This window comes from Equus asinus, chromosome 4 (assembly GCF_041296235.1).
Source record: "Equus asinus isolate D_3611 breed Donkey chromosome 4, EquAss-T2T_v2, whole genome shotgun sequence".
Lineage (NCBI taxonomy): Eukaryota > Metazoa > Chordata > Mammalia > Perissodactyla > Equidae > Equus > Equus asinus.
Genome location: NC_091793.1, coordinates 87982048 through 87994297, shown reverse-complemented (window position 1 = coordinate 87994297; position 12250 = coordinate 87982048). Strand labels below are relative to the sequence as shown.

At 37.5% G+C, this 12250-nt stretch overlaps 2 long non-coding RNA genes across 2 annotated transcripts in view; one reads left to right on the top strand and one right to left on the bottom strand.

Annotated features, from left to right (window-relative positions):
- The window catches only part of LOC123285267 (uncharacterized), an 87479-nt gene that overhangs the window by 36034 nt on the left and 39195 nt on the right, over positions 1-12250 (bottom strand). The gene's annotated exons all lie outside the window — the stretch shown is intronic.
- Positions 1-12250, top strand: part of LOC123285036 (uncharacterized) — a 28241-nt gene that overhangs the window by 15107 nt on the left and 884 nt on the right. The window lies entirely within an intron of this gene.

The window sequence follows — 12250 nt, the reverse complement described above, 5'->3', positions numbered from 1 at the left end:
CAATATATTTTGTTTGGAAATTTCAAACGCAGTCCTTGCTCTGCAGCGTGTCTCGCTTTCATTCTTCACTGAGGGCTAGTCCCAAACTCACTGTCTCTTTGAGCCTCATAACTAACCTGATCCCCATCCCAACTCTGGCAGTCACATTTCACTTCTTAATTTATAGACAACAAAGAACCATCCCTCCACTTTTAGTTCTACTATTCATAGACTTCCATAATCTCCAGGCACGCTTTTCTCTTTGAACTTACTACAGTATATTATACTTACAATAAAAAAATAATGAAAACTGACTAAATAACTATGGCCTGCCAAGTATTTGCTATGCAGTTTACAAATAGTAACTCATTTAATCCTAACATAACCCTCTGAGTAGTTCCTAGTATTATCTCTATTTCTCAGAAAAGAAGACTGAGGCCTGGAGGCAGTAACCTGGGGTCCAGCCAGTGAGTATAGCTCACTGTTACCCGCCAGGGTGCCTTCCTTGGACATCAGTACATGCCTGTCTCCCCACCTGACTGTGAGATCCCTAAGTTCAGTGGCTTTGTATTGAAACCTTGTATTGGGGCCCGCCCCATGGCCGAGTTGTTAAGTTTGCACACTCTGCTTCGGTGGCCCAGGGTTTTGTCAGTTCAGATCCTGGACACAGACATGGCGCCGCTCATCAGACCATGCTGAGACAGCATCTCACATAGCACAACCAGAAGGACCTACAACTAGAATATACAACTATTCACTGGGGGGTTTTGGGAAACCGGAAAAAAAGAAAAAAAAAAAGATTGGCAACAGATGTTAGCTCAGGTGCCAATGTTTAAAATAAATAAATAAATTTTAAAGACTTTGGCTCTCCAGTGCCAGGCATAGTTGCTGAATCACAGTAGGAATTACATAGTTGCCTGCTAAATTAAATGAAAGGAAGGAAAGAAGGACATGGAAAGGAGGGAGGAAGAATTAGAGGCACACATGAGTTTTTTAAAGCAATTCACTTGGTATTTTAAACTTTCAGCATTTTCTGAGCCTTCACCCATTTATTCTACCAAAGAGAAAGAAGTAAACAAACAACAAAACAAAATGAATTTCAGCCTCCCAAAGCAAACAAGCATATGAACTAAGACCTTATTTCAGCATTACTCATTTCTTCCAGGACACTGAACATAAGACGTCCTGGAGTTTAAAGCACTATTCATTCAGCAAATCATTCATCTAATAAATGTTTATTAAAAACCTATTGAGCTAGGCAATTCCCAGGAGGCTTGCCCTGTTCTCTTTTTGTGGAAGGAAAAATATTATCTTCTAAAGTATACAATTTACTTATTAATTATATTAATTGTTAATTACCTATCTCACCTTTCTGAAATGTAAGCTTCACAAAATACATCACTTCTTTGCTTTATTCACTGATGTATCCTGGGCACATACGATCAGGCCTGACACAGATCACACATTCAATAAATATTTATTAAATGAATGAATCAGTGTGACAAAGCATGAAAGCTGAACAAAGTATGGTGCACTTAGTAATGGAAAGGAATTAGCAGGATTGAGGTCAAATTGGAGACATATAGTGTAGGAAAATGTAGCGTCAAGAGTCATTGAGAATTATGAATAATATTGCCAACCACCAAATGGGAAATACAAGGAAAGAGAGTTTTGGGAAAAAATTGGGGGTTAAATTTTGACTAGGTTTAATTTGAGTTGCATGTAGAACATCCAGGTGAATTCCAGTAGGCAACCAAATACGCCTAGCTCCTTAAGAATAACCAGTATGCAAAAGCCATAAGGATCAAAGTATCAACACTGAATTATGAAAGTCAGTATTGGTGGCTGAGTTCACAGTTGATTCTTTGCAACTTAGCCTCTGTTGAAAAAATAAAAATAGTTGGAAGATATGACTGAAACCAAAGATAAAATATATTCATTAGAACTCAGTTTGTGTGTGTGTGTTTCTGGCTAACAGTAAGATATTTGAAGTATGATTTGATGTGCCCCTCGTTTTACTGATAGGAAGATTGAAGAGAGCTGGCTGATGGTAATTGTCTTGTCCTATCCATTAGGATTATGTTCACTAACTGAGGAATGGAAAGACTGTTGTTGCAAGAGATAAAAATCTGGAAAAACAGGTCTTATACTGAAGAGAATTATCAAATCAAAAGCACAAGTGAAAATTGAAATATTGACAAGGAAGAGGAACAGAAGAAAGAACTGAGAGAAAATGTACAGATATTCTTTAAGGAACAGAAAAATATTGATGGAACAAAATTGTATGATATTAACATTCTAGGAAAAATATCAGGCAAGCGTATCAGTCAGTGTTCTCCAGAGAAACAGAACCAATAGGAAATTTATATATATATGATCTACATATCCTATCATACATCAAGAGATTTATTTTAAGGAATTGGCTCACATAGTTTGGAGATTGGTAAGTTTGAAAGTCATAAGGCAGGCCAGCAAGCTAGAAACTCAGGCAGGAATTGATGCTGAAGTCTTGAGGCAGAATTTCTCCTTCTTCAGGAAACCTCCATTTTTCTCTTAAGGCCTTCAACGTGTTGGATGAGGCCTATCCACATTATCAAGGGCAATATGCTTTACTTAAATTGAACTGGTTATAGATATTAACCATAATCTATTAATACCCTGATTTGAGTTTGATTAAATAAACTGAGTACTATAGCCTCACCAAGTAGACGCATAAAATTAACCGTCACAGGAATATTATATGCAAAGTTCAGGTTGAGTAAGAAGGCAAAGGATACAGCTGGTCCAAAGTAGCTGCCAGTATGTATCTTCCATTTGTTGCGAAAGGTAGAGGAAAGAATGTGAGAGTGGGAGACAGGGCAGGGCACCAGTCATGAAGACAATGGCTGGTGAGAGTATAAAGCAGGGTGCAGGCGTGTACCAGGAAGATCACTGGATCAGGAGGCACAACACCTGGTTTCCAATGTCTCCTTTATTAGTTCTTTTAATTTGGTCATATGTAATATTTCTTTGAGCCTAAATGGGAATACTTATACCTCTTTCACCTGCATCAAAAGACAATTTTTCAAGTCAAATGAGATGATTTTAAACTGCGAAAGATTTTAAAATACATAGATCTTTACATACAGACAGTTTTCGACTTATGATGGTTTGACTAATGATTTTTTGACTTTACAATGGTGCAGAAAACAATATGCATTCAATAGAAACTGTACTTTGAATTTTGATCTTTTCCCAGGGTAGTGATATGCTATACAATATCCTCTCATGATACTGGGCAGCAGCGGCAGTGAAGCACTGCTCCCAGTCAGTCATGTGATCATGAGGGTAACTGAGTCATATGCTTACAACCATTCTGTACCCAGGCAGTCATTCTGTTTTCACTTTCAGTACAGAATTCAATAAATTACATGAGATATTCAACACTTTATTATAAAATAAAGGCTTAGTGTGATGATTTTACTCAACTGTAGGCTAATGTCAGTGGTCTGAGCATGTGTAAGGTAGGCTAATCTATGATCTTCAGTAGGTTAGGTGTATTAAATGCATTTTTGACTTACGATATTTCCAATTTACAATAGGCTTATCTGAACGTAACACCTTCCATCAGGATGATCTGTATACGCATTTATTATTCCTATTATTACCACTGTAAAGACTTTACAAGGAGCCAGACCTGTGGCTGGGGAGTTAGGTTTGCACGCTCTGCTTTGGTGGCCCAGGGTTCACTGGTTCGGATCCTGGGCATGGACCTAAACATAGCTCATTAAGCCATGCTGTGGCTGTGTCCCACATGGAAGAAACTAGAATAACTTACAACTAGGATATACAACTATGTATTGGGAGTCTGAGGAGAAAAAAAAAGAGGAAGACTGGCAACAGATGTTAGCTCAGGACCAATCTTTCTCACCAAAACTTTAAAAAAAAAGAAAAACTTTACAAGCAGAAGTCTATGTTACTCTGATAGAGTTGGACTTGAGTGAACATATGAACTCAAGAGATGCATCAAATTCATCAATTCAAGGACAAGGATATTGTCCTTCAAAGGATATTGTCACCAAATGCCGCTGTCCATTTTATGCTGCCTACTTTGTTCCCTCAGTCTTGTCTATTGGGGCTGCACAATTAGAGACCACTACAGTTATAACAAAGCATCAATATCAAGCTTAAATTCAAATTATGGTCTGAGTGAATATGCATTTCTTTTACCAGATTATCGTGATCAATATGGAAGTAAAATCTACAAGTTCAAATGAGACTTAGAGTTATTCTCTGAAGATTTAGCAACAAAGACTGCCAAGTGTTTAATCAAAAGGTGATTCATAGTTTTAATCCTATGTTATTATTCCTTCTTCTAGCTTTAGGAATGTTTTAGTAATCAAAATGTCTACATGGAAGACAAATAATTTGAAAGTCTTGAGTTATTAGAGGTTCACAAATTATATAAGCAAACCACATTGAAGCATAATTAATAGCATATATTGTATTGTGATTAATGGGTTGAGGGAACAGTGGAAAAAAAATGCTTTCTTTTTTCCCAATAAAAAGAGAAACATCTTTGTGTATATATTCTTCACTTTAACATATTGTGGATCAGAAAAAAAGCATTATCATTGCTATGAAATTGGGAACAAATTTTCTGAGCCCAAGTGAAGGGCACCAACAATAAGGATTAAAATCTATGCAAGTCTGACACAACAAAACTATAGTCCAAGGTAAAATTTATGAAAATACACATGCTAGCAAGTAAATAATTGTGCTTTGATCAGCAAAAAAAAAAGTTTAGTAAATAGTTCTTTTAAATTACTACATTGCTAGTACATTTAACTATTTATTTGCAGATGATCATTTGTTTGGTATAAAAGCCGGAAGGTATCCTAGGTGAGAGACTAAAAGAGTTAGAAGTCTATGCCAATTAAAGTTTCATAACAAAATGATACCACATTTCTGAAATTGAAATGTAAATCAATGAGGGAAATATTGCATTAGAACAATTTGGATTACACTCAAAATTTCAGAAACGTCCTAACTGGATAATGTGAACTCCGTGTACCTGTATTGATCCAATAGAAGCCTTTCTTAACTGGGGTTCTCCCAAAAAGCAGCTTCCTGAGAAGGGTTTGTGGTCAGGTACTTTATTTTGGGAAATTTTCCCAGTGAAAAACTGGGGGTGAGGGCTGGAGAAAGGAAAACAGGAGAGGAGGGGGGAAAGTACCACTGTGGAAATTGGGGCTTAGTGCTGTCAGGGACCCTGAGAGAAATCATGTAGAATTCACCACAGAATTGTAGAGCTGAGACCAGTGTAGAGAGGAGTGTTTCTTCACAGCTTCCACTCTGCATTGGTCAAAGGTCCCTTGAAGATGTGAATTCTATACCCTTCCAGATGTGTACATGGGCAGGCTTTTATTCTGCCGCTGCAGAGAAGCCCAGGGAGAAAGCAAGAGAAACAGGGTGCAGCTGAGGCCAGACACTATCAAGTTCACGTGAGCTCAGTTGGATGCTGACAATGGCAAATAGATGTGGAGCTAGAGGATGTGAGGTAGGGCACGACGTCTGTAAGGTGTTTGCCTTCTTCAAATAGTGGCACAGCTTAAAGTCAACCTGGATGGCAATAGAAAAGGCCAATTTTTCTCAGAGAACTTTGCTTCATTTCCAGCAGTGTTAGGTAAACAGATTCACTGACTTTAGATCAGAAGTCTCCTGGTCAAGGCATATGCTTCTTTATATTAGGAAAGAGAGACTCTTAGATGTTTTAATACCATGCAAATCAGAGCAGGATGAGACCTAAGTCTTTCCTTTCCTAATTCAGGGCTTTTTTTAATACATATTTGAGATTCATTTGTTTGTTCTTCAGTAAAAATAGAATTCCTTCTGAATACTTGTAGGCACCATGCTGGATGCTGAGGACACAATGGTGAGAAATTAGACGTGGTCTCTGCAACGAAGGAAAGACAGAGAGATAGAGAAAGACAGAGAGAAGGAGAAAGAGAAGGAAGGAAGGAAGGCAAATTTATAATTACAAACCATGTTAAGTGCTCTGACGGAAATATCTAGGGTGCTAATTTGTGAAATAACTACATAGCAATGACTGAACAAGCCTCGCTCATTTGATTCCACACACTGCAGCCTGTTGGTGTTTATCTGTCTCAAGTTAGAATGGTGTCGTTAGGGTTTTTTTAGCATTTACTACTACTAATAGAGCCACAAAAGAAATGTCAAATCAGTTTTGCCTCAAGATACATAAGGAATTATTTCTTATGTTTATTTTCATTTTCCTCCATCTTGAAACATTCTCTTCCCTCAGCTTTCATAACATTACACTCTCTCCTTTTCCTCCCACCTTCCTGACCATTGGTTTCATTTTTTTTGGCTTTTAACTCTTCCTCCCAATTTCAGTATTGCAGTTTCCTGAGCAGGTTGTGTCCCTCTCTCCTTCTCCTCTATCCCCTCCTTAGGCATCCTTATCCATTCTCCACGGCTTTAAACACCAACCGTACACAAAAGCTGTACAGTTGTGTATCTTTGATCTAGATCTCTCTCTGAGCTCTGGGCATTGTATCGGATATTTTCACTTGGATATTTCAAAGGAAATAGAACAAAACCAAATGTATGGTTTTCCGTCAGTGTGGGTCCTCCTCCTTAGCACCTCTCTCTTTCTCCGTTGATGAGCATCACAGAACACCAACTGTGCAATAATCACCATTTTACAAAACATCATTTTGTAAAATACCCTCTCTCAAACTCCTCCCTATCCATGCTGTAACAAATAAATATCTATTAACTCCTTTCTGTTCTCTTTTTTGCCCTCACCATCATCCCAGTCCAAACTCCCAACCCCTCTTTCTTGGATTACTACAGCAACTTCCTACCAAAGATGCCCATTTACAGTCAATGTGGTTTTCCATACCACAGCCAGAATGTTCTTTCTAAAATGCAAATTCTGGTTGTATTTACCACTTGTGCCCTTTTCCCTTCTCTTGATTAAAATGTCAGTGGCTTCCCATTGCATTTCGTGTGAAGGCTAAAATACACAGTCTGTCCACCGCTTGCTTTTCACATCTCATCTTTCTCATTCCCATCACTGGGTCTTTGCTCAGTGGAATGTTCTTCCATTTTTCTCCTCCCCTCCCCATCCCCCTTCATGCACGAACGCCTACTGCTCGTGTAGGTCTCAGTTCAGTCCTCATTTCCTCTGCAGTGTAATTCCTGACCTCCCTAATTCAGCAGTACTCTCCTAACGCCTTCTTCTCCTTTAAAGCACTGAGATTCTTATCATTTCATGTTTTCATGAAACTACTTTTCATGAAAAGAATTCTGTAATACTTTGAATAATGCTGTCTCCCCTCTAGAATGTAGGCTCCTAGGCGAGGGCATTCTCCCTGTCTCACTGTCATGCACCACGTGCACACACGCACACACATACACACACACACACAAACACTCCACAGTCACTTTTCTCATCTTTAGGTCTTCAGATCCCAGAACAATATTAGATGCAGAATAGGCTCTTAAATACTTAGGTGAATTGATGAATGGTAGCCAAACTGAGCGCAAATATAAACTTGATATCAGTTTTTTCTCCTTGAGATTGTATGAACCTAAGTGAACTAGATTTTGTTCAAAGTATAAGTAGGTAGTGCATATAAGTATAGGATGGTGATATGTGCATTCAGCCAAAAAAGATGAATGAATATTTCCTGACGTAAATCAAAAGTCAATTTTTCTAATCCCAGTCTTAATCAATACATTAAAGTTATATTAAAATAATTTCATTATAAATGCAGACATTTCTAGTACCATATACTGAGGCTAAGACTATACTCAACTTTGTTTAATGGGATTTGGTTACATTCCAGCCAAAACAAATGTTATCTGCTTTCACCACATAGAAGATATAATGAATGGATCTTAGAAATCCTGTCACAATTATCAATATGAATACCTGAATTTTGTATCTTTAGGAAAAGGTCAAATCTCTCTAACAGCTTGTGGTTCCAATCTCTCCCTTTTCTCCTAATAACAAGAAAAGTAGCCACATATTCAGAAGGTTTAGTGATGTTATTTAAATTCCATTAAAGGTACAGGAGAATGATCATTAGATTCCTGGAGCCATGATTACTGAAGGCTGAAGTTCTGGTTTTGGACACTTGTAGATCAGGAGAAGGAAGCATGAGCAGAGAAAGATAAAGAGGAAAGAAGTAGGGGAAATTTTAAAAAGAAAAAAGGAAGGTAACGAACAACCAGGTGAAGATTTTAATCCATTAGCGGCATCTTGGTGATAACATTTGACAAGGCTCCATTCCGAAGATTAGGGCCTATCTCCTGAGGAAGAGAAAGAATATGAGCACATCCACTTCGCTGAGAATCTTTTTATTTTTCACAGGGCCAGCCCACAAAGGGACATTGACTTTCAGTTCATGATAAGGGTTGCAGTTGTGCTCGTGAAATGAAAATACTATAAGAGTCATCAAATCAAAAGAAAGAAATACAGAAAGGAAGGAAATATGCCTTATTTTAAAAAAAATACATACACCTAAATACATATACCATGTACACCTAAAATATATGCCTCCAAACATATAACTTTCTTCCTAGCTTTTCTATTTCAAATTTCAAAGGCAGGACAAATGCCCATACAATAGGGAACAGTTAGAAACTACAATATAAATATGTATTTTGTGGTCTTTGCAAAAACCTGCGTTTTGAGTTTTACTTCATGGTGATTGCTTTAGAAATGTCAATGCTGCAACAGAGTCAAACTTTTCATAATTTGATCTATGGCCAAGACTGGTGCGGCGTTCATAGAACTGTTTTCATTTCTTTTAATAAACAATCGCTGATTGCTCCTACAATTTAAAGAATTCCAAATATGAATAAATATTTAATACACTTTTCCCTTTTGACTGATCAATGCAAGAAAGATATGCAGGAATTTAAAACAAACAAAACAGTCTTTTCCCGACACTGAGAAGAGGCCTCTGGAATTATCCTTAACGTATAAACATCAATGGAAACATTTGGAAAGGAACTTTTCTTTATCCACTTAAACTGAAGTGAAGACATTAGGTAATTATTTTAGAAATACCAAATCATGTTGATTGACTTTCTCTACCAATTAAATTTACTAGCTGACTGCTCACTATTCCACCTGATTTTTTTCCCTAGGATATGAGTTTTCAACTAAGTAAAGGAACTATGAAAAATTAAAGTGAAGATAAGACTGAGTACTTACTACTTGATACATGTTGACTAGCTATAGTTTGGTCTAACATGTGCTCAATAAGTATTTAATATTCTTTCAAAGTTGCATTTTACACTATTTAATGAAGCTATGCCTGGATGACTAAACTGACGTTTTCCTTGAAATGAATGTCCCAATCAGTTCCACAGGAAAGGAGAGTATATGTCATTGATGCCAGGTGATCTACGAGAAATATACCTCTCCTCTTTTTCAGCTCTCTATGTCATTTTGATTCTAATTATAGATTTTCCACAAATTGGCAGTCACACACACATACACAAAATCTTTATGAAGCTCACAGTCTATCTCTGCGGACTAGAATGGAAATCTTTTCCTCTGTTAATCTATATAATCTATACAGTTGGAAGTAGATACTAATTCCAGTTTTCAGTTCCCAAAATTGAATTACTTTGCTTGCAGGGGTAAAAATATGTGGTTTATTGACTTCTGTGCATACACACACACACACACACACTCTTCTGTCACATACAAAAGAGATACTCTCTGGAGCCTCAAATACTCCCTTCAGCAATACACATTTAACCTCCATTTAGGTCAATGAGAACTACAGACAGGTACAAGGGCCTGGGGAGTAGGAATTTTTAGCAGGCAGTTGTTATTAGAACAGAGAGTTTAGAGAGCACCTCACAGAAGAACCAAAGGTGACTTCACCTTAAATCTTCGCTTTGAGCCGAGAATGAAGTAAAGACCTTAAAACATTCTTTTTAAAAAACCTATTTTATATATCTAATACTCAGAATTAAAACCAAAATAAGTTTCCACGAGTCTTTTCTCATTTCAACCTTGTGTGCCCGGTGCTGTTATACTCAAAAAACGAAAATTTTAACTACTCTAGGTCAGTCAGTTTGCCAGAAATTCCCCATTAATTTAAATGACTACTTTCTTACATTAGATATGTTCAAATCTCACTCAGATCAAGTGGTTAGAAAAAAAGCCTAGATTTCTGGGATCTCACCTAATTTTGCATTACAAACATATTCAGTCTGCAAAACCAGAGAGGAAGGAAAAGTCTTACTAAACATTGGGTTGCAACCAGTAGTTTCCAGAGTTAGTAATGGATAAAATAAATCATGTAAGGTCTCTTTCTGAGGAAATGGTGGGGCATGCCACAAAAGAGTCACAAGAATTGCCTTAGGCATTTTATTTATGATTTTATTTATTCGTTTACTCAATAATATTTATTGAGTACTTATTATGTTTCAGGCAATGTACAAGGGGCCAGGGATACAGCAATGAGCAAAAAGATTTCTGTGCCTTCATTGACCCTATATTTTAGTAAGAGAGACAGGTATTAAATAAACACTGCACAAATAGTTGTGGTGGGATGATATTTTGAAATGTTAATTCATGTATTTTCTATATATTTTCTTGGGGTCCATAGACTTTTCTTATTTAATCAGTTAATACCGTCTATGATTTTACCTCTGAGAAGGGATGCTGTGACTTAAAGAAGAAAATAATTAAAGCAAACAAGTCTGTTCTTAGCTTGGTCCTCAGTAGGAAACAGGAAAATAAACCTCAGATAATAGAAAATGTATTAATTAATGAGGTAGGTAGGAGTAAGATATCAAACTTTAAGATGAAAGGTAAAATTTCCTAGAGGATCATAGAGTGGAATTTGAAAGCTAAGATAAATTTCCAGCTCTCTGCTTCCTCCTCCACCTGGTCAGCCTCCAAACAAGGAAAGAACAGAAATATTAGACTCAGTTGGAAATCCAGTGTAAGGAGATCAGTGCGTCCTCCATGTGGTGTCCAAGATGTTGGCAGACTGCAGGCTGCAAAGTGAGTTGAAGCAGGTGGATCTGCGTCAGCTCAGAGAGTGTTTTGCATCTTATGACAGTAGATTAATTCCCATGTGCTTAAGTATGGTCAAAAATAAGGGGAAAGGCCTCTCAGAGATTGCCGTGACCACACTGGGCCATAAGACTAGAAGGATTTTGCTCAAGGATCCGAGAGGAGGCTGAGAAAGAAGGAAGAAGAGAAAGCCACTAGTCCTGAACAAGTTCAGCAGGCAGGACTCAAGCAACCTGTGTTAACTGGAGAGTGGAGACCAGGACACCAGATAACTCAGTGGTTCTCCTCCTGGCCGTGACCCTGATCTTCAGGGCCCTTGTCCCAAAGTCTTGGCTCTGTGTAAGCCCCTTGGTACTTAGATTCAATCCAGCTTTGGGTTATTGTTACCCCACATTCCCTCCACTTACACATCCTTCTCCCCACCTACCTAAAGTCGGACAAACAGACTGGACACCAGCCTTTTTCTTTTCTCAGCGACCCACACATTCTAAGTTGTCAATGTTTATTTTCCAACTTTTTCACGTCCCCAGCCTGAGAAAGTTTTATCTAATGGGCAAAAGGAAAGCTTGACTCTTTACTTATTAGGTAGTTTTCCAAATATTTTGCCGATACCCTGAGTTCTTTCTGCTTCCCCCAAGGAGTAGGCTTTCGAAACACAAAAATTAAGGCATTACTCATTTTTATTTTGCATTCTAATATGCTTTCTTGTCCCTGACTTCTCTGTAAAGGGCCACAGGACACAAAGAAAAGGGAAAGTATCAGTTAATACTTCAAAACTTTAACCTATCACATAATTACTTATGTACAGTATAATAAGCCATGAATAAAATTACAGAATCCACAGAAAGTATAAAATAGGGTGAAGCAAACTCAGTATTAGAGAATTACAAGGAAAGAAAGAATAAACAATAAAAGAAAGAAAATAGAGAAGAGAGCGTGAATCTGTGTTCAAGCCTGTATGTGGAAGAGGTCTTTCTTCAAAGCTTACGTAGTGTCTTAGGCACAGGGCATAGGAGAAGAGATAGTATAAACAGAGTCAATAACGTTTCCCTCATTTTCATTTTACCTAGTTCACTAGTTAAGGTAGCAACAGAAACAGAATACTCAACAAGGAAACACCAGAGAGCCCCATTAATTGTCCCCTGATAAACATAACTCAGTGGAAATTTGCGTGAATAGATGACATTTTAAAAGGCAAAATCTTGACTATTCTTA